The sequence below is a fragment of the Euleptes europaea genome, chromosome 15, assembly GCF_029931775.1.
Source record: "Euleptes europaea isolate rEulEur1 chromosome 15, rEulEur1.hap1, whole genome shotgun sequence".
NCBI lineage: Eukaryota > Metazoa > Chordata > Lepidosauria > Squamata > Sphaerodactylidae > Euleptes > Euleptes europaea.
Genome location: NC_079326.1, coordinates 25,917,704 through 25,938,682, shown reverse-complemented (window position 1 = coordinate 25,938,682; position 20,979 = coordinate 25,917,704).

Here is a 20,979-nt window from a genome sequence, read left to right as displayed (position 1 = left end):
TTCTGCTTAAAAGTGCATTGCAGGTTCCTTTATATATTGAGAACCAGCCTGGACTATCAGAGTGTGGGGCTGTGATCTGGGAGACCCAGGCTGGTATCCCTGCTCCACTATGGAAGCTTGGTGGGTGACCAGAAGCCAGTCACACAGTTTCAGCCTAACCCACCTCACATGATTGTTGTGAGGGTAGAATGGAGGAGAGGATGGATCAATAAACAAAGAAGAATGATGTAAGTTGCTTTGGTTTTCCATTGGGGAGAAAGGTGGAGTATAAATGAATTTTACACACACACATACACACACACTGAAAGATTTGGCTGTCAATCTCATGTACAGTATACTCTGTTTTAAGGATGGTAGGTTTACTGAGGGGGGAAGGCGGCATGGTGTAGCTTGTTCTCAGACCTTAAGAACATAAGAAAAGCCATGCTGGATCAGACCAAGGCCCTTCAAGTCCAACAGTCTGTTCACTCAGTGGCCAACCAGGTGCCTCTAGGAAGCCCACAAACAAGACGACAGCAGCAGCAGCCTCCCTGTGTGCCACAGCACCTAATATAATAGGCATACTCCTCTGATACTAGAGAGAGTAGGTATGCATCACGACTAGTATTCATTTTGACTAATAATCTTGGAAGCTAAGCGGGATCAGTGCTTGGATGGGAGACCACAAACTAAACTCTGCAGAGGAAGTCAATGGCAAACCACATTTACAGCTCACTTGCCTTGAAAGTTCCTTGCTGGGGTTTCCATGTCTGTTGAACCCAAGTCTGAGTTCAGCCTCCTTTCTCTGCTATACCACCACACTTAGGTAATGCCAATACCTTTTTTTTTGGTAAAAGTGTATTCTAGCATGGTGTAGTGGTTAACAGCGGTGGTTTGGAGCAGTGGACTCTGACCTGGAGAACCAGGTTTGATTCCCCACTCCTCCACATGAGCAGCAGAGGCTAATCAGGTGAAATGGATTTGTTTCCCCAGAAAAGCCAATTAACCAGAGCTCAGTCCAGACAAGAGTGAGGCGTTGTTGGTAAATGTTAACGTTGCTTTTTCCCCAGAGTGTTTCCCCAGCAGCTACTTGCAATTGATGAAGAGAGGCATTGCATTTTAGACTGAAAAGCACCTTGGTTCAATCATTATCCCAAACGATATTGCATGACTATCACATGCCACACAATAATTTGTCACTTTGCCTTGTGTTTCTTGGGAGGGGTTGAACTGGTGCTTATGGGTGGATATAGTTTCCCCATGTTAATGTCTTACCTCTTTTCTCTGCCTAATTGTTCTTTCATTCAACGGGGGCTTAGAGTTTCGAATGAATAAATCATGCTTTTCATAGAATAGCCTGCCTTTGAAGTATAACACACCTTTCAGCAAGATAACCAATCAGGATTTAAAGACTTGGAGAGATGCAAAATTCTCTATCATCCCTCACAACATTTCTTTCATATCATATAAAAGACTACAGCATCTAACATTAAGCGTATAGGCTGGAGGCGATTTACAGATTGGCTTAATTTCCGTGTGTTCATTGCTGCAATGAGATCTGATCCCCCTCTGTTCTCCCCTCATTCTCTCCTAGCAGTTGTGTATATGAGATAAGAAGTGTAGGATCTGACCCATAATGTTTTGATTGCACTTTAACCCCTTAAGGGAACGTGTCAAAGTAGATTGCATTTGGATATGATACTATAATCACCGATTCCAGGGTTGGCTAACGGATTTAAATAAGGTCAATTTTAGGATGCAAATTTAAGCAAAGACACAAAATAGCTAGGTTAAATTTGATAGCAGATCTAGGGGAGATAAAATTTTGGAGATCCCACACTGGACGGGTTCATTTCCTCCACTCTTGCGCACTGCCTGTAAACTCCCTTTCTCTGTGCATTGCAATAGTAATTGAATTCAGTTCACTGTAAATCACATCATCTCCAGATCCCTCAATGTTAACTGAACAGCTCTAAAACCCACTGCATTGCTTTATGCAGTTTTCATGCAAGGATTTTAAAACTGAGAGCAGAGAGAGGAATTTGTCTGCTTAAATCTGATGCAAGGTGTCTATGCTTAAAAGAGTGGCAACTTACTGGAAGATTCTAACATAACAGAGACATTTGTAGTACTGGAACTTTCTGATATTGCCCTTTCGCAACCCACCTAGAATGTTTGCTCATAAAGCCAGCCTAGTGTAATGGTAAGAGTGTAGGACTAGAATCTGGGAGTCCTAGATTTGTATCCTCATTCTGCCATGGAAGCTCTCTGGGAGACCTTCAACCAGTCACTCTCAGCCTAACCTTCCTATCCTACAAGTTTGGGTGTGAGGGCAAACTGGCTGCGACATCTGTCACCCCATTGATTGCCAGGGTTGATTCGGCTGATCTGGCTGGCTAGGTGGGTGTCCCCTACTTCCTTCACCTCTCCATGTGTGTCCCTCCCGAAGCTGCGCGCTCGGTGGAAGAAGATGACCATCCCAGATAGGAGTGTATCATTCTTTGGTCAAGGGTTTCCTGCAGGTTTGTTGTTGCAGGGATAAAATAGAGGAGGGGAGAATGACTATGTAAGCCGCTATGGGCTCCTATTAGGGAGAGAATTGGGGTATAAATAAACAGTGATAAAATCATTTGGTCAGCAAGCAAGAATAAACAAACACACTATTTTTAAAAACTTACCATTTTGTGTTCCTTTAAGGCCATGTTAGCAACATTATTTCACGTACGTACATTTTCACACAGCTGTAGGAGAGGTGTCGTTCCCCCATCATATGATTGAATTACCTGACCCGACCATCCATGATCCTGGGTAGAATCAAGCTCCCCTACCACAAGGGAAAAAAAATTCCACCACCACAGCTACTGCAAAGCTATTCAACAACCATTTAAGCCTGCAGACAGGCAGGTGAACAGATCAGACATCCAGCTCACAGGTGATCGCTACTGTCCAACACAGTATGTTTATTGAAATATTTGGGGGGAAGTTCATGGCATCCCTACTCAACATATGGTTTGTGTTGACTGCCCTCGGTCTACCATTCAGTGATGACTAGTCTGCTTGGCTTGCATGCGTCAATGCCTCTGACCACCAGCCCTGACAGGTACTTCCAAGGGGAGACAAGATAATAATCAGAGCTCTGGTGTACTCAGGTTCTCTGCTCTCTCCAGTTGCATGGAGAGAGATCAAATGCAAGGTCTCTGAACTCTAAACGTTAGCTACCATGGAGGTAAGAGAGAGAATAGCTCTTCATATTCACTACGGACAAAACAACCAAGAATGATTTAAATCCCAGGAAATAAGACTGAAGTTAAACATTTAACGATAGACAAAAGGGTTCTTCAGAAATGCCCACCATTGCAATCTTCTCATTGTCCAGGCAATATTTCAATAACCAAAGGGATTTAGTAGTTGTTCAGAAATCACCTGCGGTTTATTGTAATTCCATGGAGCATTCAAAAAAATCTCATAGCTTGGGTACAAGCACTAAAACTCTAATGACATATACATTCCAATGTGTGTGTGTGTTAAGTGCTGTCAAGTCGCTTCCAACTCATGGCGACCCTATGAATGAAAGTCCTCCAAAATGTCCTATCCTTGACAGCCTTGCTTAGATCTTGCAAATTGAAGGCTTCCTTTATTGAGTCAATCCATCTCTTGTTGGGTCTTCCTCTTTTCCTGCTCCTGTTCCATTCCAATAGGCTCCTGTTATACATTCCAATACATTCCCGCCTCCCCCTTATGTCCAGGTGGCTTCCCTTTCCCCAGAGGCCTCCAGCGTTATCTAAGCTTCTCAAGGTCACTTTCTGCAGTGTTGTGAGAATTTACAGAACACCCTCCCCTACACACACTGATCCACTTTCCCAACTCCCGTCGGGATTCAGACGAAAGGTCACGCAAAATAACATTTTGATCCGGTTACCAAAACAACTAAGAGATGGATTGACTCAATAAAGGAAGCCACAGCCTTCAATTTGCAAGATCTGAGCAAGGCTGTCAAAGATAGGACAGTTTGGAGGACTTTCATTCATAGGGTCGCCATGAGTCGGAAGCGACTTGACAACACTTAACACACACACACACACACACACACACACACACACACACACACACACACACCAAAACAACTAAATCACTACAAACATTATGGCTGGTATTGGCTTTAAACAACCTGACCGTTCGTTTCTTAAGAGCTTGGATTGTGCAGGCCAGATCGGGACCCACAAAGAAGTGAAATCTCAAACTCACGTCTTCAGCGTAGTTTGCCCAGGCCCACAATTTCCAATAACAAAAGTCGCAGCGACAGTGATGTATAGGTTTTTTTATGAAGCCTGATAACTGATGGATATGTGATCTTATAAATGCTTAGACAAACTAATGCACATAATTATATTTTCCATTTGAAGTCTATTGCTAGGCATTATAATACAATATCATTAGTCGAAATGGCCACAATGATGCAGCCCGGGCAGTTTGTCATGGTAATTACAGGGTGATTATTTTTGACTGAAATAAAGATTTCAGTTTTAGTATGGCGGAGAGCATAATCACAAATTAGACTCTGCCTCAGAGTTAAACAAAAATATTGGGAAGGCTTTAAATATGGATTATCGTCTAATGCCGAAACAATTTCTTTTAAAAGTAACGTGCACACATTTGGTTAAATCTCCCTCTCCCCCTCTCTTTCTCATTAGCTTTAAAGAAGTCCTGCCAAAACTGGTGACAATTATTTAATTAATAGTTCCAATGCTTAAAGGTTTTTAATGTACAAGGGAAATTTAGGCATACTAAGTAGGGTTGATGCCATAATTTACATAACTGCTAAAACAGGCTTTTTTTGAAAAAATTGACACAAAAATAGATCATTTGTCTTTTCTGTTTTCGGAATGGTTGATTAAAGTAGACAGTGTCCTAACATCTGTATTGAAAACTATATTAATCAATTGATTAATCACAGGGCATTAATCAAAATCTTCCCTAAGTGTTTTAGTTTTGGAGCAGCTCTTAGTATTTTCTATCAGATTCCTTTTAAGGCTTCCATTATAAAGATTAAATTTGGGTGGTAAATATTGAAGGGGTTGAGGCGCATGTGCCTTTCCGCTTGGAGGTCAGAGCGATAGCTCATTAGTGCTACTTTTAATGGGATAAGAAGCAAAAGTTTTTAATATGTGACTCAATCAATTAATCAAACAGGCAGCTGATTCTTCTTCCCATAAGTATTCGGTATCTTTAGAATATGCAAAGGGATCTCTGCTCGCTTCTCTGGATCTTGAAATTTATAAGGTAAATGGTTTTTCCCCCAACTCAGCTGTAAATGAAATATACCAACTATCACATATGGCAATGGAACTCAGCTCTTCTTTATTTTGCTCAATGGAATCCCATCATAGGGAAGGACGTATTTTAGCCATATGACTTTCCCCTTTGCAGTGAGCTCAAAGCTTTTGAGTGTCTGAAATAAAAACCAACAACAACCTGTCTTGCTCAATAAAGGGGTTTCCAGCATTTCCTTCAGTGAAGTCAGCCCTAGAAGGCCTGAGCAACCAAGCTGATTAAATGGGGATTTCAATGTTTGTGCCTGTGTTTTTTTACCCCTGTTATAGTTTCTATTTTGTGTTTGAACTTGTCATATTAAATACTGGCATTCAAAAAGATTGTATCTTGTGAAGCAGTAGTTACGGCATTTGCAACAGCATTTAGGTCTTCATATGAATGCATAAGGTTCATCAAGTACCCATATCTCTGTGATCCACCCGGAAAGAAGATGTGCTTTGCATTCAGGAGAGTTATTCCTTGCGTTGAGCAGGCCAAAGTATTTTGAGATTTTTTGTTTGCATTCAGGATTCTCTATCTAAAGGGGGGTTGAGATGGGGAGAAGGAGGTGGAGCCAGGTCAGGAAAGGCAACAGACGTACCAGAAGCTTCCTAAGACAGTTTACAGTATAGGAAGATAGGTCTTACTATCTCCAGACTAAGGCTCAATCCTGAAGAGGGGGCAAAGGTCCTTAGGAGCTGACGTGACCTTGCAGCGGCGTAAGTGCCCATTTAACCTGGGATAATGGGCACTTACGCTGTCCCAGGGGAAAAACCCACCAGCGCCGGGGAGCTGCACCGGCCCCACAGCCAGTGCAGCCACAGAATTCTCATAGGAGAAAGTCTGTGCCGGTGTGAGGGGGCATTTCTGGGGGGACGTTCCTAACCCCTTTTGCCCTGGGAATGCCCCTTCTCACAGCGGTGTGGCCACACCACTTTTTTGGGTGGCGTAGCCCCATTGCTTTCGATGAAGGAATTTCCTATTTTTTTAATTGTTTTAAAGAGTCTGATTTTCTTTTTGGCTGTCAGGAAGCCTCTAAGGAGGTGGTGTGGCTATGCCACTCACAGCTGCTGCAGATCTACCCCCCCTTCAGGAATGGGCTGCCCCACTTAGAACCCATATTTGGTTCCATCCCTCAGCCCCATCAAACAATGGTGGCTTATACCAGGTGAACCTCTGCCCACATCAAAAGAAAACCAGACTACATAAAAATAGCATTTCAAACTAAACAATTTTTAAAAGAACCACAAAGTTCAGCTCTGCAAAATCCAAAACCAGCACTAAAGTGACCAACCCAAAAATCGACAGCTCATAAAAGCCTGAATAGATAATTTAAAAAGGCATTAACCTAGTGGAGCTCTCTGCATACACATTTGTTTGGAGGAAGAAGAAGAGTTAGTTTTTGTATGCCGACTTTCTCTACCACTTAAGGAAGAGTCAAACTGGCTTACAATCACCTTCCCTTCCCCTCCCCGCAACTGACACCTTGTGAGGTAGGTGGGGCTGAGAGAGTGTGACTAACCCAAAGTCACCCAGCTGGCTTCATGTGTAGGAGTGGAAAAACAAATCCATTTCACCAGATTAGCATCCGCCGCTCATGTGGAGGAGTGGGGAATCAAACCAGGTTTTCCAGATCTGAGTCCAGCCCTCCAAACCACCGCTCTTAACCACTATACCACGCTGGCTTTCTGATTATTTACAGGAAGCTGTCTCCTCTTTCAATTGAGGAAAGCCCTCGCACAAGCAAGTGTTCTTTATGGTCTTATGACTTTAAGAAAGAACGTGATTAGACCAAGAGGCTTTCCTCCTTCTCTGCATAGTGCCACGCGGAGCTTTAGTTGTTCAGGGAGCCCTAATTGCCATGGCTGGAAATAGAAGCCGTGTTCATGCTCATGGGTCCGTATCATAATCATAGCAAAAAGGTTAAATTCTTCCCTTCCCTATAAGAAGACTTTCCCCACACAGGATAGTCTTTTCCCCTGTGCAATTTTCTTGAGCCATGTAAAGGAATTGCTAGAAAGTCTGGCTACAAAAAAACATGCATGTGTGGAGCCGGGGGGCACCCTTCTGTTGAGTAAAATCAGACCTTAATATTTATGCTAGACAGGAAAGCGTTCAAAGCAGTCTTCCCTATGTGATAATGGAGGCCAGTTGCTACTGGTTTGCACTCCATACTGGTGGAGTTCTAACAATCCTCTTTGATGTGCAGCAGATCACGGTAATCCATTCAAGCAGTGGGGCTACTTTCTATTTAACTCTATTAGCATGCCCTGGAAATAGGGTTCCCAATTGCCAGGTGGTGGCTGGAGATCTCCCTCTATTATAACTGATCTCCAGGCGATAGAGATCGGTTCCCCTGGAGAAAGTGGCTGCTTTGGTCATTGGGCTCTATGGCATTGAAGCCCCTCCCCTCTCCAAACCCTGCCCTCCTCAGGCTCCAACCCCAAAATCTCCAGGTATTTCCCAAACCAGAGCTGGCAACCCTACCTGGCAACGATTCCACTTTTTAAAAATGGGACAGGGATTTCTTGTCATATAACGACATATATAAAAAAATCTGTCTTAAAGCCTCAGAATAATCAACAATACCTATTTGGAAATAAAATCACAATAGTAATGAAAGACACCCCTCTTTTCCTGCGTCATTTTTCCACAGCTGAGCTCAGTTTTCCCCTCTGCTATTGATGGTGAAGGTTGGTTGCCTTCAGCAGGGAAGGAAATGCAATCTGCATAATTCCCATTAGTTCTTCATCACGCAAATATATACTGATAATAATTCTGTAGTGGGTTAGTTTGTGGCTAATCATCTTTGTACTTAGCAGCAGGTGCTGCGGCAGTATTGGAGGAAAGTATCATTCATTGTGGAAATTACAGCGGCAGAATTTGTCTAAAACACCTCCCCCCTTTTAAATAATAAAATTACATGTAATATTTCATCAGCTCAGCTCATGAAGGTCACAACAGTGACGACTGACATGTTGACATTCTCGTTTTATTACACCAAGGCAGGCTTAGTTGGTGCAGGATAGGAAGAGATTCCCGATGCTTGAGATATAGTTATGTTTCCATTTGGATTTGTTGACTAACTGTTTGCATAGAGATGTTAGGGAGAAAGGCGAGGATACACCAAAGCAAAAACTGCAAGAAGAATTGGGGGGCAAGGAACACTATTTTGGGTGGGATTATTTTTGTCTCCATATTTATTCCTATGATGGTACTGACCTATGGTTTCTTAGTCTCCCAAAGGAATCATTTATCCCAACTAGATATTTGGAAACCCATAGCTACCTGTTGCTACCTGCAACCTCCTCCAGTATGTCCTTGTGCACCAGCTAAGGTCCTCAGGCTTCCATCTATTGACTGTTCCCCCACTTAAGGTAGCCTACCTGGCATCAGCTGGAGCCCATGCCTTCTCCCCTGTAGAACCCATTTTGTGAAATGAGGAGGTGGAGGGCCATCTATTCAGGAGGGTTGCCAACCTCCAGGTAGTAGCTGGAGATCTCTTGTGATTACAACTGATCTCCAGCCAATAGAGATCAGTTCACCTGGAGAAAATGGCCACTTCGGCAACTGGACTCTGTGGCATTGAAGTCCCTCCCCAAGCTCTGCCCTCCTCAGGCCCTACCCCAAAAACCTCCCGCCAGTAGTAAAGAGGTACCTGGCAACCCTATCTACAAGACTATATTTATTTGAAGAGGGCATAGACTGCAGGCAGCTTTTGAGGGGAGGGGATTATACAGGGTTTAATTTTGTATGTTTCAGATTGTGATGTTTTAAATTGAGATTTGTAAACTGCCTTGAGCCATGAGGAAAGGCAGGATATGTGTGTGTGTGTGTGTGTTAAGTGCCGTCAAGTCGCTTCCGACTCATGGCGATCCTATGAATCAAAGTCCTCCAAAATGTCCTATATTTGACAGCCTTGCTCAGATCTTGCAAATTGAGGGCTGTGGCTTCCTTTATGGAGTCCATCCATCTCTTGTTGGGTCTTCCTCTTTTCCTGCTGCCCTCAACTTTTCCTAGCATTATTGTCTTTACCAATGACTCTTGTCTTTTCATAATGTGATCAAAGTACGACAGCCTCAGTTTAGTCATTTTAGCTTCTAGGGTCGGTTCAGACTTGATTTGACCTAGAACCCATTGATTTGTTTTTTGGCAGTCCACGGAATCTGTAACACTCTCCTCCAACACCACATTTCAAAGGAATCTATTTTCTTCCTATCAGCTTTCTTCACTGTCCAGCTTTCACACCCATACATAGTAATAGGGAATACGATGGCATGAATTAATATAGTCTTGGTAGCCAGTGACACATCCTTACACTTCAAAAAGGCAGGATATAGGTATATTTAAATATTTACTTAAATAAATATATATTTAAATAAATGCACACACGTGAACACATGAAGCTGCCTTACACTGAATCAGACCAACCTTCCACCAAGGTCAGTATTGTCTACACAGACTGGCAGAGGCTGTTCAGGGTCTCAGGCAGAGGTCTTTCACATCACCTACTAGTTGATCCTTTTTTAACTGGAGATGCCGGGGATTGAGCCTGGAACCTTCTGCATACCAAGCAGGTACTTTATTACTGAGCCAGTCACTTGGATGTTTTGGAAATACTGCATTTAGCCATCAAGGAAAGGGATTCTTTAGCTGAAGGGAAAGAATCCTGGAAAAGAGTGTGCTTGGGAGGTTTCTTCTTACCTACCATTAGGTAATTTTATCTAAAAGGTAAAGGTCCCCTGTGTAAGCACCGGGTCATTCTTGACCCATGGGGTGATGTCACATCCCAACATTTTCTAGGCAGACTTTGTTTACGGGGTGGTTTGCCAGTGCCTTCCCCAGTCATCTTCCCTTTACCCCCAGCAAGCTGGGTCCTCATTTGACCGACCTCGGAAGGATGGAAGGCTGAGTCAACCTTGAGCCGGCTACCTGAACACAACTTCCGTCGGGATCGAACTCAGGTCGTGAGCAGAGCTTTGGACTTACTGCAGCTTACCACTCTGCACCACGGGGCTCCTAAGTTTGAGTTATATTAACTCTTTTTCTAGTACACATTCTAAAATTAATTTCCAGTTTTTAAAATTACAGTGTTTTCCCCTGTGAACTGAAGCTTTTAGGCGATCTGTGTTTTCTGTCTGGTGCTTAAAGAAATATTCGATCAACAACTGTTTTTCATATTTTCAATTGGAGGCTAACTTTCTCCCCCCCCCCTTCTCTGAAGACAAAATATGTAACTTGATACCAGCTCCTCCTAGCATCACATTCAGATCTGTCAGGCATTCTACACAGGATGCAGATGTCTAAAGATCAAAGCCTGAAACCTCCCATTTTGTGTTTTGGCATTCAGCCTGATGAAGAATTCTAGTAGAACATGAAAGTTGGCCCTAATAAAAGGTATTATATGTTTTTTGTTGTTTGTATTTTCTTGGTATGTGAGTACACTTATAAATTATGTGAATACATTTCTAAGTTAAGATCACTTTTCCTTCAGGCATAGCCAGTTTCTCAGTGGCTCATGGGATTATAAGGCATCACATTCTGAGACCTCATAGCCTTTTCTGAAATGTAGGATTAGGATTGGAACCTGGGACTGAGGGTGCTATTTTATCTGGCTATTTATAGCAATTTAAACATCAGGGAACACTATCTTCTCTAATTAAAGCTATTATCTATCAAGGGCATTTTTATCCCGCTCTTCCTCCAAGGAGCTCAGGGTAGCATACTTTCCCTACGTTTATCCTTACAACAACCCTATGAGGTATGTGAGGCTAACAGTAGCTGACCCAAGGTCACCTAACAAACTTCATGGCAGAATGGTATGGCCAACCAGTCTCCTGCTAGCATCCCTCATTGCCCACCACCCCTCTGAGTGGTCATGGGAGAAATTTTTTAAAACAAATTAAAAACAACAACAACAACCAACCAGCTATGCCAGTGATGTTGCTTTATCACTTCCAGGGAAAACCAGAAGTGCACGTGAACTAAAAGGCTGATTGGTTTTAAAAGTAGTTGGCCTATTTTATCACCTTGCAGTGGAAAAAGCTCATGTGCTTTTGAAAGTACTTGTTAAGCCCCTCGTACTGTGCACCTAAACATCAGAGATCATATTTAAGAGGAGCAAGGAAAGAGAGGTGTTCTTTTTCACCACATTTCACAGTGCAACTAGACCAAACCCAGGAGATCCATCTTTAATAACTTTTAAAGGCAACCACAGGGTTCCTTGATTTGGGCTGGTGATACAACTTGGGGGCTTGGTGTTCCAAGAAGATTTTCTTTTTGTACATTGAAATAATTGTTCCAAAAATATTTTCTTTATATACATTGAAATAATTGGCAGGAAAAATAAGCCTCCTTTTTGTGAGCAAAGGGGTTTGTGTCTTTGGAATGCATAATTAGTCCACAGGTTTATTTAATTGTTCATAACAATCCTCAAACATTGTGTGAAATGAGTGAACTGGCCAGAAATACAGGATTTCTTGAGGAACAATCACAAGCAATCCAACAGTTGCTGTCTAACCAGATCTACGCTCTACGAAGTCTATTGAAGTCAATAGGGGGCTTTTTATGAATGCAGCTGTACCACATGCAGGAGATCCATGAACAAATTCCCCCATCCTCTTCCGTTTTGCTTAAAATCAGCCATGGGGGAGATTTATATCAGGGAGGCAATGTTGGGAACAAACAACCCTTTCTCCCACATATCATTTCCCAGATTGAAATAGTCTCCTCTTGAACTGTTAGTCCAGTAGGGGAACCAGAAAGATTGCCTTTTTTTTTCTTATTTCTAACTGGGAAACAGCATGGGGTCAATAGGAGACTATTTCAGGCTGGGGAATGATGTGCAGGAGAAAGGGTTATTTGTTTCCAACACTGTTTATAATAATTTATTATAAACACTGTTTATAATAAATTATTATAAACAATTAAATAAGCCTGTGGACTAATTATGCATTCCAAAGGCACGAACCCATTTGCTCACAAAAAGGTGGTTAATTTTTCTTGCCAATTATTGCAATGTATAAAAAGAAAATCCCATATAAGCACACTTGTTTTGTGATCTTGAACATATATCCAAAATGGGTATATACATCTGGTTGAAAATCTAACAGCGCATTCCAGACTTCTGTGGACGAAAGTCCTCAGGAGGCCAAGAAAGGGCTGCCCCGGCAATGCCCCCCCCCCCAGTGTCCAGGCTACTTACACCACTGTAAGTGGCCCCAACGCCAGTGGGAAGGCCCAGATGCTGGTCTCCTGGCACTGCTGGCAGCACCACCCCAATACGGTGACGGAGCCTTCCACTGGTGTCCCACCGGTGTAAAGGCCCATGCTGGTGTTCCAGGGGGCATCCCGGCATCCCGCGAGCATTCCCGGGGCATTCCTGGGAGCAGCCTCCTGTCCTCTTTCGCTCTTCTCAATGGGGTGAAAAGCCCCATTTTAAAAGAAAAAAAGCCTTTAAAAGACTTTTTTCAAGCTTTCGGCGGCTGTGTAATGACTTAGGAGGTGCAGCAGCCTCCTCCCCACCATCCTGGGCCGCCGAAAGCTTAGGAATGGGCTGTTAGTCTTTCCCCATCGAAATGCTGCCCCAAAGAAACATTGTTGCCTTCCCCAGCAAACTTCCAATGGACAAAAAGCCATATTGGTAGAAGATCTTAGCAAACATGTTGCAAACCCCACAGTGGCAACCGCATCCTGTGAAACACACTTATTGAACCTGCTGGTGCAGTAAATCCCTGCTGGGCAGTTTGCAATTTTGGACATCTTCACAAATGTGTATTTGGCATGGCCATGATTCTTCCACTCAGACACATTATCTCTTATGGTGCCAACAGTTATGTGTAAATAGAAGGAGACTTTTGGAAAAAAATAGGAGTAATTCTATGTACAGTAAGTAATTCTAAGTTTCTTCCCGGCGCATCTGTTTTTGTTTTGTTTTTTAGGAGAGGAAGGAGAAGGGAGAAAAAGCCAAATTACCAGTCCTGAAACTGACGGGTTTAAATGGGAAAATGAATACTGCCTTAAAAATGGTACGTCAAATGTCATGACTGTGATAGATAGGCTGTATTTGTTATCACTGCTCTCTGACTGCTGTTCTTTATTGGCATGTACCTCAATTGTTCAAACAATACAACATCAGAGCACGGCTGTCATATTTTTGCTGTTGGGGGGGAAAAGCCTACATCTGACCCTTCTTTGTTAGCGTGACACTTACTTGAATCCAGCTTCAGTGCCTGACAATCTTCCTAAACCCTTTGAGACATCACTAGTTAATTATTGCCAAGTGAATTTTTAATTCGCTCCTAAGATTACATGGGAAAAGGAATCATTACAGAGAAGTCTGTTTTCCAAAGGGGCACTAGAGGGAGCTAAGGAATTGTATCATTGGAGTCTAAGAATTGGGGGGGGGGGAGAACATTCATTTAAAAACTTGCATTCCCCCCCCCTTCCTGAACCTGCTGATTTTACAAATATGGCAGCCATGCCTCAGCAAATTATAAGCAATAATGAATTGGTTAATTTTCTGTAGTGAAAACTGCTAAGCCAAGATTATTAAATTACTGTACTTCTACTTAGAGAAAGTAGCTACCCGTCAGTAAATTAGGATTTCTAGCACTCTTTGGGGAGAGAGGATTTTTTTACTATTATCCTTGTTTATCATTATTTTAGTCCGAACAGAATTAAAGTGCTTATTGTTAACTTTCTTGTGATATAACTTCCTTCCAGAAGTAATTGCTGTACAGTTGGCCATACAGAATACAGGAGTTCTACGAAAGCGTTGAAGTAGTTATTTGTAATGCAGCCGACAGAGCGTGCTGTAAGTTCTCAGGTAGTAGCGGCTGAAGCATGACTACGAGTCCATACTTCCATGAGAAAATTCTGTAAGATGCCTCAATAGTCTTGCCAAGTTCCCGCTAGTTGCAGGGGATCCCCCACCCCCAGAGAGTCCTTCCCATCACTGCTCAGCTGGGGGGCAGTAGAGAAAAATGGAGGGGAATGGGAGTGCCAATTGTCAGGGCATAGCTGGCGATGCTCTAGTGTTCAGCTAAAACTCTTTGGGTAAACCATATGGCTAAATGCTAGAGCGTCGTCAACAATGCACTGATGTCATTTCTCATTGTGCTGGAAGTGACAATAGTGTGTCACTAGCAAGGGGAGGGGCCGTGGCTCAGTGGCAGAGCATCTGCTTGGCATGCAGAAGGTCCCAGGTTCAATCCCCGGCATCTCCACTTAAAGGGACTAGGCAAATAGGTGATGTGAACGACCTCAGCCTGAGACCCCAGAGAGCCGCTGCCGGTCTGAGTAGACAATACTGACTTTGATGGACCAGGAGTCTGATTCAGTATAAGGCAGCTTCATGTGTTCATGTGTGTGTCATTACAATGCTGGCAAGGTTCCCCTCCCCACAGTGAGTTTCCTACTGGTTGCCAACCTTATCCTGGCAACCCTATGGTGCAATCACTCAGGAATATGATGAAGGTTTTCTTAAGTAAACAAAGTATAACTTTCTTCAAAACAAAGAAAGAAATATAAGGCCTGGGAAGAGAAAATGGCCCTGGACAAGCGTTCCGACCCTGGCCTATCTAGGCCCTGCCCTCACACAAAGGCAGGAAGGGAGGAGTTAGAGCCAGCCAGCCTCGCACCATGCTACCACTTGGCTGCACACCTTCTGAAGGCTTGGCTAGGGCTGGGCACATCTGCACAAGGCTCTCCCATCTGGGAGCTGTCTTTCCTGCACCAGGCATGGCTTGCCTGGGCTGGGAGCCACCTTCCTCGGACTGAGTATTGCTTGCATGGGCCAGGAGCCACCTTTATCAGGCTGGATCAAACTTGCACAGGCTGGGTGAGACCTTTTTTGAGTCAGGCTCAGGATGTCTGTGTGGGACAACATGCACCTGGGCTTGATGTCTCCTTCCATGGTCCTTGTACCCTGGGCTGGATTGGCCCAAGTGGGAGGGCAGGCCATCAGCCCACCAGGAAGTTCCCTGGTGGCTATAATGGCTAGTCCTGCCTATCAGAGTCCTTCTCAGTAGGGTGCCTAGACAGCTTACTATCATGGATCAGCCTACTGACACCTCCTTAGCCAAGGAGGAAGTGGAGGAAGACAGTCCCGCTAGGGCTGTCAATTCGGTTCGGTCCGAACTGAAAATCAACCGAATTTCCCCTGATTCGGTGATTTTCAGTTCGGACGGATCCGAACTCAAATCTGGCGGGCAACCGGGGGGGCCGAATTCAGCGAGTTCGGGAGTTCACGAATAAATTCGGCCAATTCGGCCCCCCCTTCAGGGCAGCCCGCTGAAAGGCGCGGGCTGCCCTTTAAACTGATCTTGCCCTCCCAGCTGGGAGGCTCAGATGAGTTTAAAGGGCAGCCCGCCTCCCTTCAGCGGGCTCCCCTGAAGGGAGGCGGGCTATCCTTTAAACTCATCTGTGCCTCCCGGCCGGGAGGCACAGATGAGTTTAAAGGACAACCCCCCCCCTTCACGGCAGCCCGCTGAAGGGAGGCGGGCTGTCCTTTAAACTCATCTGTGCCTCCCGGCCGGGAGGCACAGATGAGTTTAAAGGACAACCCCCCCCCCTTCACGGCAGCCCGCTGAAGGGAGGCGGGCTATCCTTTAAACTCATCTGTGCCTCCCGGCCGGGAGGCACAGATGAGTTTAAAGGACAACCCCCCCCCCTTCACGGGAGCCCGCTGAAGGGAGGCGGGCTGTCCTTTAAACTCATCTGTGCCTCCCGGCCGGGAGGCACAGATGAGTTTAAAGGACAACCCCCCCCCTTCACGGGAGCCCGCTGAAGGGAGGCGGGCTGTCCTTTAAACTCATCTGTGCCTCCCGGCCGGGAGGCACAGATGAGTTTAAAGGACAACCCCCCCCCTTCACGGGAGCCCGCTGAAGGGAGGCGGGCTGTCCTTTAAACTCATCTGTGCCTCCCGGCCGGGAGGCACAGATGAGTTTAAAGGACAACCCCCCCCCTTCACGGCAGCCCGCTGAAGGGAGGCCTCCCGCCCGGGAGGCTCAGATGAGTTTAAATGACAGCCCGCGCCTCTCCAGCGGAGCCCGCTGAAGGGGGGCGGGCTGCCCTTTAAACTCATCTGCGCCTCCCAGCTGGGAGGCTCAGATCAGTTTAAAGGGCCCCCGCGCGCCTTCAGGGAATCCCTGAAGGCGCGCTTCGGCCGAATTTTCCCCCGAACTCCGGATCCCCCCGAATTACCGGGGATCCGAAGCGGGGGAGTTCGGACTTCGGACCGTACCAACCCCACAAGGGTCAAATTCGGCCGAATCCGAACTGTACCGAATTTTTTTTTTGACAGCCCTAAGTCCCGCCCTAGGCTGATAACAGAGGAGCAGTCACAGGCAAAACTTATAACAGAGGAGCCATTGCAGGCTGAAGCTGTTGCACCCTACCCTCAGCCCTTCAGCTCAGGAACTCAAGCTGTGCCTGAAATCCAGCAGCTTGTAGCCTCACCTTTAGGGTTGCTGGAGCCTTTAGAACAAAGGAGGAGGCATTAATGATGGGAACTCCAGGAAAATGGAGAAGTGCCAGATTGCTGGCTCAGCATAGATTAATCCCTGACAGCAGCACTGAGGCAATGCAGGGCTCATAAATTATACTTGGCTTGGAATGCTGAATTAACTACAGCTGCCTTATCTGTCTCAGCAAGATAGTTCCCTATTTAAGCAGACAGCGAAGAGAAGCTACTGTGGGAGCAATGAGACACCACCCCTTTGCAGCTGTGCTGTACTACAGACTCTCTGCAAACCTTACTCTTCTGGACTGGATCTAACCATGACTTTCATATTTGCCCTCTTCTGCTTTGACTCTTTGGACTCTGAATGATCTGTGTTTGACCTTGGACTGTATCCACTGACTGTATCTCCTGTCTCCTGCCATAGCCAGTTACCTGACTCTGGACACTCACTCAGAGCCATAAGTAAAACATGGCCTGAAACTTCTTCATATTCTGGTAACCTGGAATTATAATAAAACATGAAATGGACTTCTCAATAATACAGATTCCATTTCAAGTCCTGCTTAATTGAATTCAGAGGATCTGTAACTTCTTGGTAGTGCACATATCTCACAGGCAAATATTTCCACATTAGGTCCTGTTACAGTTTAGTTATGTAGTTATAGTTTATTCAGTTATAGTTCCCACCCAGGTTCAGTAAGAGCCAGGACTTAACAAGTCCAAAAGCCAATCCTGGTTTACCTCTGTGTATAATTGTATGTATATAAAATTGGCCATTGGTTCATGTTAAAATGAGGAGGAGGAAGCAGCACAACAGCAGCAGCAAACAAGAATGGTCAAGGAGCAGAGGAAGAATTACAGACACCTTAAATATAGACTTTGCCTGTTAAGGAGCACCTGTTGCTTACATATAGTGGTGGAAAATGCTGCCAAGTCACAGCCGACTTACGGCAACCCTGCAGGGGTTTCAAGGCAAGAGACATTCAGAGGTGGTGTACCATTGCCTGCCTCAGCATCGCAACCCTGGACTTCCTATGTGGTCTCCCATCCAAATACTAACCAGGGCTGACCCTGCTTAGCTTCCAAGATCTGACAAGATTGGGCTAGCCTGGGCCATGCAGGTTAAGGCTGTTTGCACATACAAACAATAAATATTCATATTTCTCATTATGGTGCTCAGATTTTTTCCCTCTTGGATCTTCTTTGTTTACAGTTTGCAGATTTAGCTCTATCCTATACATGTTTACTCCATCCAACAGAAACAGCTCCCATTTTTTTTTTTTTAAAGGCAATGTTAGCTTCCATTTTCTGTCTGTTGGAATCTGTTATCAAATATTTGTTTACTTTAATGGCTTCCAAACAGCATGGTAGCCTATTCTTCTTTAAAATGTTCCTATTTCTAAGGTAGATAATTATGTGCTTTTGGCAGGGTTAGCTTTTCATTCGATGGATTGTGATTTTGTCATCAGTAATGTTCTTTCAAACATTTTATTATTTCAGTAGAAAAAGAAAAGAGATGGTAGCAATCAGCTAAGGCACTTTCACCCATGTACCTTCCTTCCAGAATGGTTGTTGACTGGGTCAAAGTACCCTGGGCCTTATTCTGACCATGCAGTTTTGCCTACAATACCAGTGTTGTTGTTAGAAACAAGACAGTAATATGATGGTGGGATCCGGTTATGGATGGCTCCCCAGAGTTCACTGTGACTTATTCGCTGTGGTCACAAAACCAATATGAATTTTCCTCTTGGTGGTGGTAAAAAGTACTGCCAAGTCACAGCCAACTTATGGTGACCTTGTAGGGTTTTCAAGGCAAGAGATGTTCAGAGGTGGTATGGCATTGCTTGACTCAGTGTAGCATCTCTGGACACACCAGGGTCAACCTTGCTTAGCTTCCTAGATCTGACAACATCGGCCTAGCTTGGGCCATCCATATCAGGGCAGTTTTCCTCTTGGACAGTATTGAAAAGTGGAAACTTGGAGTGTTTGATTTTTTTGTTTTCCTTTTTGGTATATAGCTTAGCTTGTTTACTGGGTTCAAATGGAAGTAGTGGACACCTTAATACGGTGCATATTTTTCTCTACTGCCCTCTGCTCATGATATAATAGAGAAGGGCTAGCAATGCCTGCTCTGGGTGCTCCTAACTGTGGGGCACCCAGAGCAGGTTTATATTATTTTTAAGCTGTGTTATAGTCTGCTTCTTTCCTAAGGCCGGGTTTATGGATATTTTTAGGCTGCTCTTTTTATGCCCATGGCTTGTTTATAATCATGATAATTTATGTTGCTTTTTATAGTGTTATGATACCATTTTTATTTGTGAGCCACCTCAAGCTGGTCTCTGAAGAGGCAGCAAATAAATTTCATTAAAATACATAATAAATGTGGTGTTGATCTTGGTGTCTCTGGTTTTTACCATGTTACAGTTCTGTGGCTGGGTACTGAAGATTGCTCTATGTGGTTTATGTAACCACTTGAGATCCTCTTCACGCCCTATTGAATGGATGGTCAACACGCGTCTGTGGGAAATCGGGATTCTAATCCATGCTAATAATTATCCTGAACATGGAACTAGGGTGGGAGTTTTCCTAGATTTCTTCAACAATGTGATCTTGAACGTACGATGAGAAAAATCCTCTGTGTATTTTCTGCCCACAGTTTTACACAGACTGAGTTAAGTGTTCTACAGCATACCTTACTTTGTGGCATCTTGTGGCTTTTGTCTTTATTGAGTTGAGTTGAATTGTATCCTTCCTGCACAATTGATCCTTAGATGTGAAGTGCAGCGTTATTTTTTCCCCGCTTGTGTAAGAAGGAATTATTTGGCTTTTCATTCTTTGCTGTTTGTACTGATTCCTTTTGCAAAACCATTTGACTGTGCATAATAACTTTCTGAAGTGGCGTGTTTGAACTGTTATCAAAGGAAATTGACCAAATGAACCACTCATGAACAAGTGAGTCATTATCAATTACTAGCTCATCAGAATTCCATGGCAAGTAAACTGCAGTTTAAACTATGCTATTATGTTACCGCTTGATGTGTTGTGCAACGGATCAATTTCATATAAATATGAATAGTAATCGCTAATGTGATCTTCTCTGTTTAATTCAAGCCAATCTGTGCCACCCTTGGAACAAGAGCAGCCAGCATCTGGAATCTATGGTATCTTTTGCATTAATATATTAAATGTTTACAAAGAAAGTTCATACCCTGCCAGAAATTTTGTTAGTCTTTAAGGTGCTACTAGACTCTTGCTCCTTTCTAATTTTTACAAAGGCAGTTTTCATGTTTGGTTAAAAAAACCCCGACAAGTTCATCTCCATTCTTAAACAGTTCATTAAAAATGTACACATTACGTTGATATATAGCATTGGCTCGGCATATGTTTAGTAGTTTGCAATGCAATCTAATACCCCTTTTGGAGGTTACTTTATGTGAACTGCAGTGTAGCTTCAGTACAGTTTGCAGTGCAGAATTTGATGTGACGCCCAAAACCTACCAACCTTCCTAGATGATAAAACCTCCATTTGGATATTTCTAAGTTTCAGTGGCAGAGATTCCAGAACGGGAGTGAAAATTCAGTAGAAATCTATTGAAACAACAACACTTGAGTCCTGGGAAGCTTTTTCTGGAGGGAAATCCAGAACAAAGGTTAAATCAAACTAGTGGACTGGTTTTATTAGTGCAACAAAGCAAAGTTGCCAATATTTGTTAAATGGGATTTTAATTACTGAGCAGAGGGGGTTTAATGATTGCTTTTGGTGTGTCCCATTTTAAGAACATTGTTGTGTGAAGATTTTCTTAAGATCGCTTTATCCTTTACTGTGGAACATTCGGATATCACTTTAACCAAGTTTAAAACGATAGATGTATGCCATCCTTCTTCCCTTCCTCCTCCTGTCCTGGATAGAACATGAAGAAGGATTCTTCATTAGAAACAAATCCTAACTATCTGTGATATAATATATAGCAGCATCCAGGTTAACTGCATTCCCCCCCCAACCTGGATTCTATTGCATGACTTTAATCCAGTCTTAGAATCTCAGTTTGTAGTGTAGAAAACAAATTCTGGTTAACCTATGTACCTGCATTTTTATATTATGGGTGACCAGAATTAATTTCTAAGAGTTTTCTGTGTGAGAAGGGAAGGGGAAAGGAGGGAGGTGTGTTTGTGATCCTAGCATCAAGTCAAGTTCATGCACATGTTGGCTTGAAGTTGGTTAAAAG